Consider the following 16,156-nt stretch of genomic DNA (forward strand, 5'->3'; position numbering starts at 1 on the left):
GCAGCCACTGGAGCTCACGGAGGGACCTTTGCCATGGTAATTGCCACGTGCATTGAGCGCACGTGGGCACTGCTTTGCACTGCCCGCACTGAAGCGCTGAGGGGAGGTTGGAGTCCCGGAGCACGGAAAAGCCGTTCCTGAGTAACGCCTGAAGCTGGAGCTCTGAGGGGGACCCCATGCAGAGTCCTGAGAGCCGACTGGAGCGTCTGGCCAACCCCCACGTCGGATCTCGAGTGAGGACCTGCTTCTGTGACATCGAGGTGAGCTACACTGGTGTAAAAATGGGACATTCCCACTCTAGCCTTGATAGAGCTCTCTATAAACAAATTAAGCATCTTTTACGCTGCAATCACAGTACTTTACATAAGCAAGAACTAAAAGACCTTTTAGAATGGACTCTAGTTAACTTTCCCAATGCTGACCATTCAGCCGTCTTTACCAGAGACTTTTGGGACTCAGTTGGAAATAGACTCTTTAATGATATTTCACGAAAGAATTTCGCTGTTGCTGAGCTTGTTCCAGCTTGTAGGGCTCTCGCTGAGCTCTTCGCTGCAAAAAATGCCGCTACAGCCGCGGCACCTAGCCGCGCTGTTCCCGGAGATCTCCTCCGCGCGGCCGCGGGTCTGCAGCGGAGCCCGCCCCCCTCCCCCCCCGCCACGTGGTTTCGGCTTCCGCGGCCCCGCCGAGCGCCGCGGCCCCATCCCCCGCCCTCGTGGCCGTGGTACCCGTCCCCTCGGCCCCACCGCCTCCACCGGACTCCGCGGCTCCTCCCACCACACCCTCGGTCCCGTTCACGGCTGGAATTCCTGTTACCGGGTCTCCCTCCCCTCGCTCCAGTGTGCCGAGCCCCGTCCCCGCCTCTGCCCCTGCGAGCCCGCCCACTGACAGCATTCCAGCAGTGCTTCTCGCTGCCGGCACAGTGGCAGCCCCGCCCCCTCCATACCACGCGGCCCTGGCTCTACCCCCCCTCCCCCCTGCAGGTCCCGCCGCTCCGCCGGCCACGGCTTTTGCAGCTGTCGTCGCCGCCGTTGCCGGTCTCCTCCACAGCCAAGCGGCCACAGTCTTGCAAGCGGCACAAGCTCCCCTCGCTGCAGCCGACGCGGCGCTGGCAGTGCCCCCGCTCTCGCCTGTGCCCGCCGCTGCCTCTCAATAAGCCAGCGGTGCTGGCGCCAGCGGTGCCACCGGCGATGGTGCCGGCAGTTCCCCTTGCGCACCCTAACGCAGAGATGCCCGCCACTCCCCCGCGTGTTCGGGCGCGTGCAGAGTGCCCCAGCCCCGCACCGCGGCGGATGCTCCGGCCCGTCCCCGTCCCGGCTCCGCAGTGCTCCAGCCCAGCCTGCGAGCTACCAGCGGCTGAGTGCCACAGCACAGATGGCGGATGGCCATGCGCGCCTAGTCCCCGCTCCGCGGCATGTTCCACCCCGCCTCCCTGTCCCTGCCGGAGCAACGGCTGCGCCAGAAGCCGCGGCTGTCGCCGAGTTCGCGGCACCACCCCCTGCCGCGGCCCCAGCGTGTCCTATGCCCGCAGACTTCTTAGAGATCCCTCCCACAGTTCCTGCTGCGATCCCTGCGCCTCCGCCACGTCCCGCGCGCCCCATGCAGCCCGCTGCCATGCCTCCCTACACCGAGACTGCGCACCCCGCGCATGCGCAGCACGCGCCAAGCCGCATCACCGCCTGTGATACAGCCTCTCAGTTCCCGCACGCCCCATGCAGAAACCTACGCTCAGCCGGATCTTGTTACAGTGCCATCGCAAATAGTCCACACTGCCGCGCGTGCTGCACAGCCCCCGACGCTACAGCCGTCAGCAGTTTCTGCACAACCACAGCCTTCAGCAGCCCTTCCCCCGTCCACGACCCTGCACACAGCACAACAGCAACACAATTCTACAGCGACTTATATGTATCCTTCCGCGTCTGTTCCACCACGGGACCTACATGCTACAGTAACAGCTTCATGCCTGACTACTCCTCCCGCAGCTTCAAGTTCTTCTCAGATGTCTTCACTGACAGGCTCTCTGCCTTCTCCGTACCTGCCTCTGCCTCCTGCATCCCTGCCTGTGCCTCCTGCATCCCTGCCTGTGCCTCCTGCATCCCTGCCTCTGCCTCCTGCATCGTGCCCAAGCATGACAAAACCACAGCTTGGCACAAATGTTTATCACACAAGCCATGCAACGAGAAGGGGGAGGATGGAATGTGACAGCCACTTTAACAAATACAGGACAGACAGAGAACTGTTTTGCCCTTGCAGCTGCCAGCCCTATCAAATCTGAGGATCCACCACCACCAATCCCGATTTTGGAAGGTCCCCAGAAATGTTCTGATGACCTTCAACTGACAGACTGGCATGAAGTCACACGAGAAATTTGCAAAGAAGAAAATCTAAATCCTCTAGCCATGCCTGTGATATTCAGCCAGCAACCCGGAGGTCCCAGAACATGGACACCTATTCCATCTCACGAAATAAAAGAATTAAGAAAAGCGATAAAGGACAGTGGCATCTGCTCTTCATATTTTAAAGAACTGCTGAAAAATACCCTAGAAAGAACACACCAAACCCTAAAACGCATTTTAAGTCAAGTGAAAAGGGGGAAAGCCCAAGCTATACCTCAAAAGAGATTGAAGAAAGCTCAGTATGTTTATAATCTTCTGAATAGCTCTGCAAAAGAGCCTGATCCCCACATTTATAGACATTTCTTGAACAATAAAAAGGTAAAACTGAAAGAACATCCCCCAGTTTTAATTAAAAATTTAGAATCAAGGCAGTTAGAAAAACCATATAATCCTATAACATGGGGGAAAAGGTTTGCAAGTGCCTACAGAGGACTCAAGTGGGTCCCAGTGAAGAATGTGAAGCAGTACCACGCATCTAAGCCCGCTGAGACCCCCACATCAGCCAGTACTGCTGCAAACCAAGAAGCAAGCACCCAGACCTGAGCTGCGCAGAATCATCAGGAGAAGATGATCTGCCAAGAACAGCCCAAGAAAAGACTGGAGTTTTAACATTTGCGCGCGTGCATGTTACTTTTGTTCTTTTGTTTTAGTTTTTGTAGTGAAGCTTTACCTAAGTCAACCAAAGATGAATGTCTGAGTTGTTTTAGCTAAGTCTGCAGGCTCTGATACCATCTGTCTATCTGACAGAAGCCCTGAAAAACCTGTTTAGTTAGAGTACCTTTTCCAAAAGATTTTGAAGGTTGGTGCTGCATGAATTTATCCGATCACTCTGTTTCCATTCACAGACAATTGCAAGAATTGAGAGGTTTAGCTAGCCAAATTACAATAGATGACCCATCCTAGTTAGACAATTTGTTTGATGGTTTGAGCTTTGCACCTTGGCTAAAGGAACTTTGTAAGATAGGTTTGATCATTCTAATAGTAGTAGTTGTAGTTTTAGTAGCGGTTCCCTGCATACTTCAGTGTGTGCAAAAAGTAATGAGTAAGACAGTATCTAGCGTTTTAGTTGTTAATAAGAACGGGGGAGATGTTGGGGAGGATGAAGCCAAAAAGCCCTATAAATATGATTGCCTATATTCTGAGAATGAGAAACCTGTAGGTGAGATAGAATCGAAAGTAAGTTTTGATGTTTGAGATGTATTAGCTACTGGATGTCTGGGAAAATAGTTATGTGACCAGCTGAAGGTTACCTGCAACCAGACCCAGAGGTCAAATGGAATGTTCTGTCTCACCCCTCAATGTATGGTTCATCCCACACCTGTACCCCTCCCCTGAAGTATCAGGTATCTGTAACCCCATTGGCACAAGTCTTGTTCCAGCCCACCTTGAAGAACCCTGATAAGGGGTCCCAAGGGGGCTGGACGCTCTCTTTGCTTGCACCCTTTCCCGAGGACTTTCCTCTCCCTACCTCTCCCTTCCCCCACCTTCCTAGGCCTTGCCATGAGCTGCAGCCTGGCAGCTCAGAGCAAGGCCTCACATCCCTTACAATAAACCTCATCTTCTAAAACCTAACTTCAGAGATCTCTCGTCTACATTTATCTACACCATCCTGGAGTCCTCAGCAGCAGCAGCAGGAGGAAGCAATTTCTACAAGCGAATAGCAGGTGACCTAAATTTCAGCCTCTTTAGTTCATGTAGTCCTTGATTTTTAATCAAGTGATCCAACACGGATGGCAGATTCTGGTCTGCCTTACTCCATCTTGTGCCAAGCTGAAGTAAGGGTAGCCAAGATCAGTAGTTGCTAGAGATTATCAGTCTATTTGAGGTGAGGGTGCTTGCAGACAGCATGACTCGACACTGGTTTTTGGCCTTTGGGCTCCAGTTGCTGGGATTTTGGGTGGGGGAACACAGGATCTAGCTCACATCACTTGTTGGCCCAACACTCTGGAAAAATTTTGGGGGCAACTGTGACAGTGCCTCAAAATGTAACCCTATTGAAAAGGATAACATCATAGGATAGCCTCATGTATGTGTAGCAAAATAATCAGAATATTGCTTTTTTGAGGGGGGCAAGCTGTTTTTATTTCAGGTTGCTTCTTAAGATAAAAGATGAAATGATGTGTCTGAATTGTGTAAGTAATGTTGAAGTCAAAAAGTTTGGGTGGTTGCACTGTCTAAATTATCCTTGTATTCCTATAAAAAACATCAGGAACCATCTACAAGTCACTGAAACAGTGCAGTGAAAATGTTATTTATTTGTTTACCTTATCTGTGGTTGGGAATTTATTTTTAAGCTTGTACTTTTAACTTTTTTAATGGACTGAATCAGCACCCTGAATAAGCACTGGTTTAGTAGCTGTATTATTGGCTGCACATAAGGAATATCCACTACTAGTTCTCCAAGATATAAGTCTCACATGGATTAAATTCAACACCCTGTAATATAAGATGAAACTGAGGAATTTGCAATTACTGTTGTGACTTTCATTTAATCTTCAGCTGATGACTGTGCTGATTGATCTAGATTCCAGATTTTGCATGCATCCTGCATAACAAAAGGTCAGCTTTGATATGTGACACACTGACCTCTAAAGTGTGGTTCTACTCCAGGAAGTGATTTTAGATGACAGGGTTTGGATCTGAGCTGCTCAACCTGAGCATTCTCAACTGCTTACTTCAGGGATAAAAACAACATTAACATTTTACTCCTTATTTCTCAAAGATATAATTTCCTTGGCATCAGTTTGTTGACCCTAATCCTCACTTGCCTTCCTTTACTTGTGTAATAGTTTTAATTTCGACAATCGGGCGGAAACACCAATTAATGTAGTGGTGTCACGTTCACTAAATTTTGGTCTTAGTACTCACTCTTTTTCTGTGGGAGAGAGACTAGGACAAAAACAAAGCAGCTCAGCTTTAAAAAATGAACAAATAGTTTTATTAACACACACTAAAAGAATAGAAAAAGAAAGTTGGGGGGAAAAAAATCATAAAACAAAACAGAATGAAACTCCAAAAACACTCTTCCCTCCCCCTAAAAACTGTTAACTTTCCTACAAAACAACATAAAGAGACAAAATTTGTAATTTTCAGTCAGTTTCACTATCTGACAATAGTCTTTCATCAATTCATTAGGAGAAGAGTCTCTCTTAGAGTCATGGATCCCACTGACAACTTAGAACAGTTCTCTTGTGTTTTTTTTAAACTGTTACAAAAACAGCCACTCAGGGAAACCTGCCTTTGTGACCCTCCCATTAGCAGGTTCCTAAGCTGCTTATGGGTCATGGGTCTTAGACTTTTGCATACTGGGGTGTCACCTTTTAAAGATGAATAACTCCAAAAAGCAAAGGATTCTTCATCTCAAGGTATAGAGATATCTTCTCACTTCTTCACTGGTGCAGAGGGCTTCTCATCTTTATCTCTGTTCAAGCATCTTATAAGATGAATATTACTTAGTCCATCACAAACACCTTTGCTCAAATCCACACACAAATCTAAACAATCATCTCCCCAAATGCATATCTTTCACATGATTTAAATGAATGATCTAAATAGAAAGTTCATTTCCATGGCTCAAATAAGATTGGAACAACCAACTCTTCAACTCTCTGTCCCAACAGTCTTTTTACTTTCACTCTACTGACTTCATGCTGTTTCTTCTTTATGTTCACTCTGTCCCTTTCTTTTCTCTCTCAGAGAAGGGCCAGGCTCTGGAAGATTCATGTTGCCAAGAAAAGGTTAAATCTCCTCATGCATCTCTTGTCTCCCGTGGTAGCTCATGGTATTAGATGTTCAAGGCCACGCTGGTGATGGGAGGAAGAACTCACACAGAAACATCAGAGATCAGAGCACCCGGGCAGTCCGGAATCACAAAAAAACCCAGGCAGGATCATAAATGCCTTTTCGGCCCACCCCCTGGTGTAAATCAGGGCGGCCTCAGCCTAAATGGTGCCCATAGCTCTTATCAGAGGCCCAGCAGAGATTTCTCCCTGCTCCAGGGAAGTTTGGAGAAAGTAGTTGTTGTAAAGCAGCAACCTCTCCTTCCCCCCCGTCACCCGGGAGCCGATAGAATCCGGCCAGGCCTCCGGCCAGCTCCCCCCAAAAAGGGGGGAGCTGCAGGCCCAACTCGATGTTACCTGTTTCTCTCTGGCCAAAGGAAAGAAGGAAAAAGCCCACCTACAGGAAATCAAAGGGCTTTATATGGTACTTCCCAAAGTCGTAGCCAACAATTTTCAGTGGTCAAAACAGATACCAATATGCTAACTAGCCCTCTGATGGGTCCCTGTCCTTTCTAAAGCAATTCCCAGGTCCTGACCCAGAGAATCATTCTACATTCCTCTATAACTAAAAAACCAAACTATACTAACCCATGACAACTTGCAACTGATGCAGACAAAATGGTACCTAAAAGGTAAATCTGGCTTTTGGAATCAAAATGGAATACATGCTGGTGGGTTGGGGGAAAATCCAGTTGGATTTTAAACTGTGGCACTTACTTTTTATCTATTAAAAAAAAATTAAAATGCTGTTGACATGGAAAACAAACACTGAAGTCTCTGATCTCACTTTTCAAAGTACACCCGCACTTTATAATGCTGTTTTTAATCCTATGCATTTGCAAAGCCTTTAGGCTAGACTATGTATTAACTTGATCATTTCCACTGTCAAATACTAATCAGTATATTAGTTCATTAAAGGATGACACTATCCAGAAGCAAGCATGACTTTTCTCCAGTAAGAAGGGAAAATAAACAGCTGGAGAAAGGAATGTAGCTCACAGGATTTAAAGCAGTAGTGTATGTAGAACATATCCTGGTGGCATTTTGTTTTACTATAGAATGTTGAAGTGCAGCTCCTATAAATTAGTGTACTGGAAATAAATTTATATACTGGGGCATCCTCCATTTTATATTACATTTTATTGAATTAAATCTTGATAAAGAGATCATGGGCAATTTCAAAACAGACAGTACTTCTCTTGATAAAATTCCCCACAAAACTAGAATCAGAAGGGAACATTAATTAATCAGAAAACATTTTATTGCTTTTTCTTTGAAATAAAAGCTAACAGTCCTGTCCCACTTCTGACAAACACTGTACCATTTGTGCCTGTCAACTAAATAGGGCTAGAAGGACTAGGGGACACCACAGGACAGGACTGAACATCCTGAAGAGAACATGACAGTGGCAGAGAAACAATTAGGAGATGAATTGTGTCACTGGTTTTGAGTTGAAAAATACTAACCTTAAGGAAAGTATCCAAATTCTCTTTTTTTTCTAAGGAATATTTTAGCAAAAATTACATTGCTGCTTTAAATTCACTATAAAAGGACAAGTACATTTTTACATTTAAAAATTTACTTGTGGTATTTTCTGTTGAATTACCTGTTTCATATTGCTTGAGTAAAACTAAGCATTTAATGTAACTGCAACGTTCTGCACTGCATTTCTCATTTCTTATGAGAATGTCAAGTTTGTGACTCATATGTACCCTTTTATTACTTTGCCAAAGTTAAATAAAATTGTGTGACTTTTGTAAACATTTCTGAATTCTATTTTACATTTTAGCAACCTTCCTGTTTTACAAGCATCTTTAATGTTATTTGAAAAAAGTGAGTAAAATTTGCATTTAAAAAATCAAAGTAAAAAAAAACCCAACAAACAAAAAAACCCCCATCTTTATTCACTATATTGGAGACATATTTCTACCAGGATTAATCAAAAACACCTTAAGTTCTGTTTTTGAAGGTGCTCATGCCCCTGCACTTGATAATTATGCAATTTTACTCACATAACATGGTGGCCTGACCTCAAGCCCTGTAAAGTTATTACTGCTGATTTTTCACTTAACACAGATCTGAATAATCCAACCAGTCTTAGAGTCTCGGTGTTGCCTTTGCTTACTTTGGGCATAATTCTGTCCTGATGATGTCAGCTGCTCCTTGATGTCAGCAGAGCAAGGTAGAAGCCCTACACCAAGGAGATAAAGGCATCTTGAACATAATTTGATATGTTACTGATTAAATTGCATTCCTTACATGTAATAAGAAGTCTACACAAAATAAGCGATTATTTCCTGTTGGCCCCATGTTACCAACAATGGAACTCTTACAAATCTGTCATGGGTTAGTACAGTTTAGTTTTTTAGTCATAGAGGAATGTAGAATGATTTTCCGGGTCAGGACCTGGGAATTGCTTTAGAAAGGACAGGGACCTATCAGAGGGTTAGTTGGAATATTGGCATCTGTTTTGACCACTGAAAATTGTCGGCTATGACTTTGGGAAGTACCATATAAAACTCCTTGATTTCCTGCAGGTGGGTCCTTCTTTCTTTCCTTTGGCCAGAGAGAAACAGGTAACATCGAGTTGGGCCTGCTGCTCCCCCCTTTTGGCGGGGAGCTGGCCTGAAGCCTGGCTGGATTCTATCGGCTCCCGGGTGACGGGGGGGGGGAAGGAGAGGTTGCTGCTTTACAACAACTACTTTCTCCAAACTTCCCTGGAGCAGGGAGAGATCTCTGCCGAGCCCCGAATAAGAGCTATGGGTACCATTTAGGCTGAGGCCACCCTGATTTACACCAAGGGGTGGGCCAAAAAGGCATTTATGATCCTGCCTGGATTTTTTTGTGATTTCGGACTGCCCGGGTGTAGAAGGATTTCTGGAGATGGACACAGAGAGGCCTTGCAGTGTTGGGAAAATGCTGTTTGTTTTAGCACTGTCAAGAACGAATAGTCTGGGAACGAGCTGTAACCCCTCAGCAAAGTTGTAAACAGGTAACTGCAAAGGAATGCTTATGCAGATAACACTAGCAAATAGTATAGCCGCTTCGGGCGCGTGAACACGAGGGGTTAACCAATAGCAAGTAGTAAAATGCCACATGAACAGCTTATGCACAAGAATGACACATGTATAAAAGAACCCTGTGTACCCTCAATAAACGAGCATTCACCATTACTTCTGTGAAGACCGTGTTTGACTCTGGCTGCTCCCCGCGATTTCTTCTTTATTTGGCGCTTGAACATTGGACATTGAGGCGAGGACCCGGGAAAATAGCAGAGGGATGCTGACTCGCCAAGAGATGCATCTGCATTGAGGTGGGACCCCGGAAACGAGCAGAGGGATGCTGATCTACCAAGAGATGCATGAGCATTGAGGTAGGAGCTCGTCGTCCTTGCAGATACATATTGCAAGGCTGAGCTGATAAGGGGAGCAGAGGGACAGTTTCTTGAAAAAAGGAGGAAGGTGCTGAGTACTCCCTTCCCTGCCCCACAGAAGACGGCAAGCATGGAATGTGAGTTTGCTGCCGCAGTTAAATTATTTATTAATATACTCTCTAAGAGAGGAGAAACGGTAGCAGAAAAAGTGCTGCACAACTAGTTAACTGGGCGCGGGGAAATAGACACTTAACAGCCCCGCGGCGCTGCGAAGTTGGGGAGGCGCCGCTGGGCCCCTGCCATGCCCTCACGCCACCCCCGGCGCCCCGGCACCGTCACTGGCCAACGCCTGGCTCGCCGCTCCCGGCCCGCGGACCGCCCCCGTCGCCCGAGCCCCAGCCGCGCAGCCACCACCACCACCAAGCCGGCTCGGAGCTTTTCTCGGAAGCAAGGCGCCCTCCCCCGATCAAAGGCTTGACAGCAACCCAGTGTAGTACGGTAGCCGAAATGCTTCAAAAAATCTCCGGACCCACTTCCGCTCTGCCGCTCCCGGCGCCGCCCAGCTCCGCCGCCCCCATAACGCCTGTGCCTAGTGCCCCCCCTTTACTGGATGTGCACGAAGAGGTACTAGGCGACCAGGAAATGGGAACGGGCGGTCCCTGCTGTCGACCACCTTCCCCAGACACGACTGGATTAAAAGAACTGACTGAGCAAATTCAGGCGGTGATGCAATGCAGCAGCTGAGCTGCTGCTGGAAGGAGCTCAAGAATTATCCACGACAACTGTTAGTAATCGGGAGGAGCCAATATATTTTAGCTCCCAGTTAACTCCAATGCAATGATTGCTAGAACAAACTGCAGAAAGCAGTCCCCAAGCAACGCCTTCACCTGCTCCACCTGTGACTCGGTGGTCCAGAATTATATGTGATGCTATACTGGAAGGACAGTGGGAACCCGCAGGACACATGACATGTCCTGTAGCGTGTCCTGTCGTGTTCAGAGATGGTAATCCTGTGTATGAGCAGCATGAATGGAAAATTTTGCAGCAGGCAAAAAATACAGTAAAAGAGCACGGCTTGAAATCTGAAACTGCTCGAACAATGTTAGATTGTATTCATACTGCAGACATCAGTTCTCCAGCCTGGATTGCCCCCAATCTGATCACCATAATCGGACTGTTAATAAATATATTTACAACTCTGTTATTAGTATGTTACTGCCCAACAGCTACAGAGCAGGCGCCTCCCTGGGCATTCATTGCTTGTGCTTGTGTCCTTTTCATCTACCAGTCCCTGAATGCTATAGATAGAAAACAAGCAAGAAGGACAAATAGCAGCACTCCGTTAGGAGAGCTTTTTGATCATGGCTGTGATTCATTGTCCACAGTCTTTGTGGTTTTGGGAACTTGTATTGCTGTGCAGCTGGCACCAACCCTGACTGGATATTCTTTTGTTGTTTTGCTGTGACATTCATGTTTTACTGCACGCACTGGCAGACGTACGTCTCAGGAATGCTGTGCTTCGGCGTGATTGATGTGACTGATGTACAAATCTTCATAATAATCATGCATTTACTGGCAGTGATTAGAGGACCACCTTTTTAGCAATCTCTGATTCCAATACTGAATATTCAGGGGAAAATACTCCCAACTCCTTGTACTGTGGCAGGAACCATATTCTCCTGTACAAACTACTTTGGTGTGATTTTCACGGGTGGAGTTGGCAAAAATGGATCCACTATAGCAGGAACAAGTGTCCTCTCACCTTTTCTCCATATTGGCTCCGTGATTGCCTTGGCTGCAATGATCTACAAGAAATCTGCTGTGCAGCTCTTTGAGAGGCACCCGTGCCTCTACATCCTGACTTAGCTTTGTGACTGCCAAGATCACAAATCAACAGGTGGTTGCCCACATGACCAAGAGTGAGATGTATTTATATGACACAGCATTCATAGGCCCAGCATTGCTGTTCCTTGACCAAATGTTTTAACAGCTTTATTGATAAGTATATTGTCCTCTGGATTTCCCTGATCCTGTCCCTGTTTAACCTGCTCCGATACTGTGTCAGCGTGTGCAACCAGATTGCTGCCCACCTGCACATCCACGTGTTCCGCATCAAGGGCTGCCCCATGCACTCAAACCATCACTAGGGATGGCAGCTGCCACAGAGGAATGGAGAAGGAGTTAGGTTTCTACAGGAATGGATGAAGACTTGTAAGAGACAAATGCTAAAAGCAAATGAGAACAAAGTAATTTATAATAATCAGTGTTGTATAACTTTTCTTCTTGGTTATCAATAACACTCCTTAACTAGTCTCCTGCCTGAGAAAGTGAATTCTGAGTTCACCCTAGTCAACTCTCCATGTAGTCAACTCTGTTGATTCCAAGCCTGGAAAAGCATGCAGGAAACAAATGCTCTGTCTTTGTAATTACCTTGATTACAAATTACTCTCTATATGGTGAATGGATCCCCACCAACTGGAGTTTCTAATGTAGTATAATTACAGCTGCAATCTGACTTGCTTTAAATTTTAATATTTCATCATCTCTTAGCAAAATACTTGTTTAGTGTCCACTTAGAATTTATTTACTAAAGACTTGAGCTGGTAAAAACCCAGAGATATCTTACTAAGTTGTGTGGCTGCAGCAGCTGCCAGGTGGGAGCCAGGCTGGGGTGGTTTTTGCTCGTGCATTGCTGACAAAGCAGTTTCATGCTGAACAGGATCCTGTGAGCCAAGGGGTGCCCAGCATGCAAAATAGTGTGGTATCTTTGTCAATTAATTTTATTTTTTTAATAAACATTAAAAAAAAAAGAGATATGGAGATATGGCAGGTCCGCGTGGTAAGACGTTCTCGCGTGTTGCGTGCCTTTTGCTCATGATGTCAACAAGTGTTGCAGGATCTTCTCAACTAGCTCATCAATTTTCTAAGAGAACTAATGTATGGGTGACATTTGCCAATATGACTGGACAGGATTCTATTTGCCTTAGCCTGGCCAGTCCCCGAGACCCATTAAGGGCTTGTTTGATAAGAACACCCCTTTGGAGCCCTCACAATTTTAAAGGTTATGTGAAAAATGAGACAATGCTCAATTTTACTGTGGCAAACGCCACGGTGTGGACATCAGGTTTCACAGCCGCCCAGGCTGATGGAGGCTGGCAGTGTAAAATTATAGAGCAACTTGATGATACGCTTACTTCACCACCTGAATAATTAGACCTCCTTGAATGTATGAATGCCAGCTCTACGAATAGAAGTGAGGGAGGCTGGGTGTCCTTTGAGCCCCCCACAGAGCAGAGTTTAAATATACATAGCTAGAAATGGGCTACAGTAAATTCAGCTTGACTATCTAGTAGCAGTGTACACCAACAACTTTATTCCAAATGTAATTTGACTGGCAAACCAGCACGACACCTTCCACCAGGAACATTTTTAATATGTGGGGACCGCACTTGGAATGGAGTCCCAGCCAGCCCACATGGGGGCCTGTGGTGGTGCAAGAATTGTTTTATTAAGTTTTTATAAGAAGTTTTATGTTATGGTTCAGTTCACTGTATTCCCAGTTTTGTAACATTCCATCCCCTTTTGAGTTTTCTGTATAACAAGGTGTTGTATGTCAATCATCCCACCCCCCACCTATCATTGTCCATCTCCTCCCCCCCCCCCCCCGGGGCATCTTGTCTATCACTTTAGGACCCCTCCCTAGATTGGGAAATTCCAGAGGGAGGGCTTCAAGTGATAGGTCGCCCCGGGGGGAATTCCTTTTCTCTTGGTGTCAGTGGTCAGAGGCTTGGAGGTGGACACCCCCTGTCTGCCCCCTGAATGCCCTGATTTGCTATCCTGTTGTGACCTCCCCTGAACCCTCCCCCGCTTATAAGATGAGAGAGGCAAATTCAAACTCTCTCTGGCCGGCAGTCTGGACGAGTTGCAGACCTCCCGCAGCTCGGCTTGGATAAACATCTTTAAACCTGCTTAGCCAAGAGCCATCCTTTTCCTACCGCCGCTGTTGTCACAACACTATTTGGACAAGCTGCCGCTGAGAAGCCGAGCCCAGCAGGTAAAGATAACCTGCTTGCATATCCAGACTGAAAACGTTCTGGCCGCTGTGCAGATCTGAGCCAGCCAGGGGCCAGCGTCCGCCCGGTGCAGAAAAGCACAGCCACAGGGGCCCATGCTATTTAGGGAAACTTGCCCTGTTTCACCCTAACATAACCGCATTTATGACTTTAGCAAAAGTCACTCAGAGAAAACGTGCCATACATGAGTTGGACTGTACAGACATAAAAGATCCTAAATTCTTGTTCTGGGCTAGGACAGTATTAACATCCATTTTTATACCAGGAGCAACAGCTGCTAGAGCAATGACCACATTGAAGCAGATGGCATGCTGGACCAAATCAGAACTGAATTTGACTAGCCAAATTTTGGATGACCTATCAGTGGATGTTACCAGTGTTAATCATGCTGTTTTGCAAAACCGTGCTGCGATTGATTTTTGCTTTTAATGCATAACCATGGGTGTGAAGAGTTTGAAGGAATGTGTTGCATGAACCTGTCTGACCATTCTGAATCAATTCACAAAAAATTTTGCAATTAATGAAGAACAAATTACATGATTTAAAAGAAAGTAATGATGTATTTAGAGATTAGTTAAGTAGCCTTGGGATTACGGGATGGCTGAAGTTTGTTGTTAAACAAGTGTTTGTAATATTACTTGTATTAGTAGGATCATTAGTACTAAGTTGTGTAATGTCTTGTATTAAGAACATGTTGCGTAAGACAATATCTAATGCTTGGCTTGTGCAAAAAGAAAAAGGGGGAATTGTAGAAGGATTTCTGGAGATGGACACAGAGAGGCCTTGCAGTGTTGGGAAAATGCTGTTTGTTTTAGCACTGTCAAGGACGAATAGTCTGGGAACGAGCTGTAACCCCTCAGCAAAGTTGTAAACAGGTAACTGCAAGGGAATGCTTATGCAGATAACACTAGCCAATAGCGAGTAGTAAAATGCCATGTGAACAGCTTATGCACAAGAATGATATATGTATAAAAGAACCCTGTGTACCCTCAATAAACGAGCATTCACCATTACTTCTGTGAAGACCGTGTTTGACTCCGGCTGCTCCCCGCGATTTCTTCTTTACCCGGGTGCTCTGATCTCTGATGTTTCTGCGTGAGTTCTTCCTCCTTCCCCAGCGCGGCCTTGAACATCTAATACCATGAGCTACCACGGGAGACAAGAGATGCATGAGGAGATTTAACCTTTTCTTGACAACATGAATCTTCCAGAGCTTAGCCCTTCTCTGAGAGAGAAAAGAAAGGGACAGAGTGAACATAAAGAAGAAACAGCATGAAGTCAGTAGAGTGAAAGTAAAAAGACTGTTGGGACAGAGAGTTGAAGAGTTGGTTGTTCCAATCTTATTTGAGCCATGGAAATGAACTTTCTATTTAGATCATTCATTTAAATCATAGGAAAGAAGCATTTGGGGAGATGATTGTTTAGATTTGTGTGTGGATTTGAGCAAAGGTGTTTGTGATGGACTAAGTAATATTAATCCTATTAGATGCTTAAACAGAGATAGAGATGAGAAACCCTCTGTGCCAAGTGAAGTGAGAAGATATCTCTATACCTTGAGATGAAGAATCCTTTGCTTTGGAGTTATTCATCTTTAAAAGGTGACACCCCAGTATGCAAAAGTCTAAGACCCATGACCCATAAGCAGCTTGGGAACCTGCTAATGGAAGGAGTCACAAAGGCAAGTTTCTCCGGGCGGCTGTTTTTGTGACAGTTAAAAAACCCACAAAAGAACTGTTCTAGGTTGTCAGTGGGATCCATGACTCTAAGAATTGATGAAAGACTATTTTCAAATGGTGAAACTGACTGAAAATTACAAGTTTTGTCTCTTTATGTTGTTTTGTAAGAAAGTTAACAGTTTGTAAGGGGAAGGAAGAGTGTTTTTGTAGTTTCATTCTGGTTTTTTTTAGTTTTTTCCCAACTTTCTTTTGCCATTCTTTTAGTGTGTGTTAATAAAACTATTTGTTAATTTTAAGGTTGAGCCTGCTTTGTTTTTCTCCTAGTCTCTCTCCCACAGAAAAAGAGTGAGTATTAAGACCAGAATTTAGTGAACATAAAACCACTACAAAATCATAACCAGTCAACAGCTGCTAAGAGCCCAAACCATGAGTGAGCTGAAAGCACTGCACTGGTGACTATGTACGTTTTACTGGTCACTAGGTAAGTGTTTTTTTTTTACTTTGACCTCATTTGCAATGCCAGCAGTTAGTCAGACCGTTCCACAGGACCTCTGACTGTCCTGTGAGTTCCCACCTGACGCAATGCTGGAGAAAACCCAGCTAGCTCACACACCCTGGCACTGCGCCAAGAGAAATCGATTGTGATGCACCATGGATCAGAACAAAGGATGGGAGGGGTTTCTCACATGTGTCTCAAAGGATTTATTCCCCCAAGGGGTGCAGCAGTGAAAATCCAAAAAGCCCATGCTTACACAGTCTTTTAAACGGGAGAGGAAGGGGGGGGGGGGGTGGCTACAATTCTCCAGCCAGTCAGGGAGGGGGGTAAGGGGGGACTCACAATCTGACAACCTATAGGGAAGGC

The 16,156-nt window shown here is 45.8% G+C and overlaps 1 pseudogene; it reads left to right on the forward strand.

The window, feature by feature from the left end:
- The first annotated feature begins 10,644 nt into the window (after positions 1-10,644).
- Positions 10,645-11,692, forward strand: LOC120764999 (choline/ethanolaminephosphotransferase 1-like; annotated as a pseudogene).
- Positions 11,693-16,156: the final 4,464 nt, after the last annotated feature.

The sequence above is a fragment of the Hirundo rustica genome, chromosome W (genome assembly GCF_015227805.2).
Source record: "Hirundo rustica isolate bHirRus1 chromosome W, bHirRus1.pri.v3, whole genome shotgun sequence".
NCBI classification, from domain to species: Eukaryota; Metazoa; Chordata; class Aves; order Passeriformes; family Hirundinidae; genus Hirundo; species Hirundo rustica.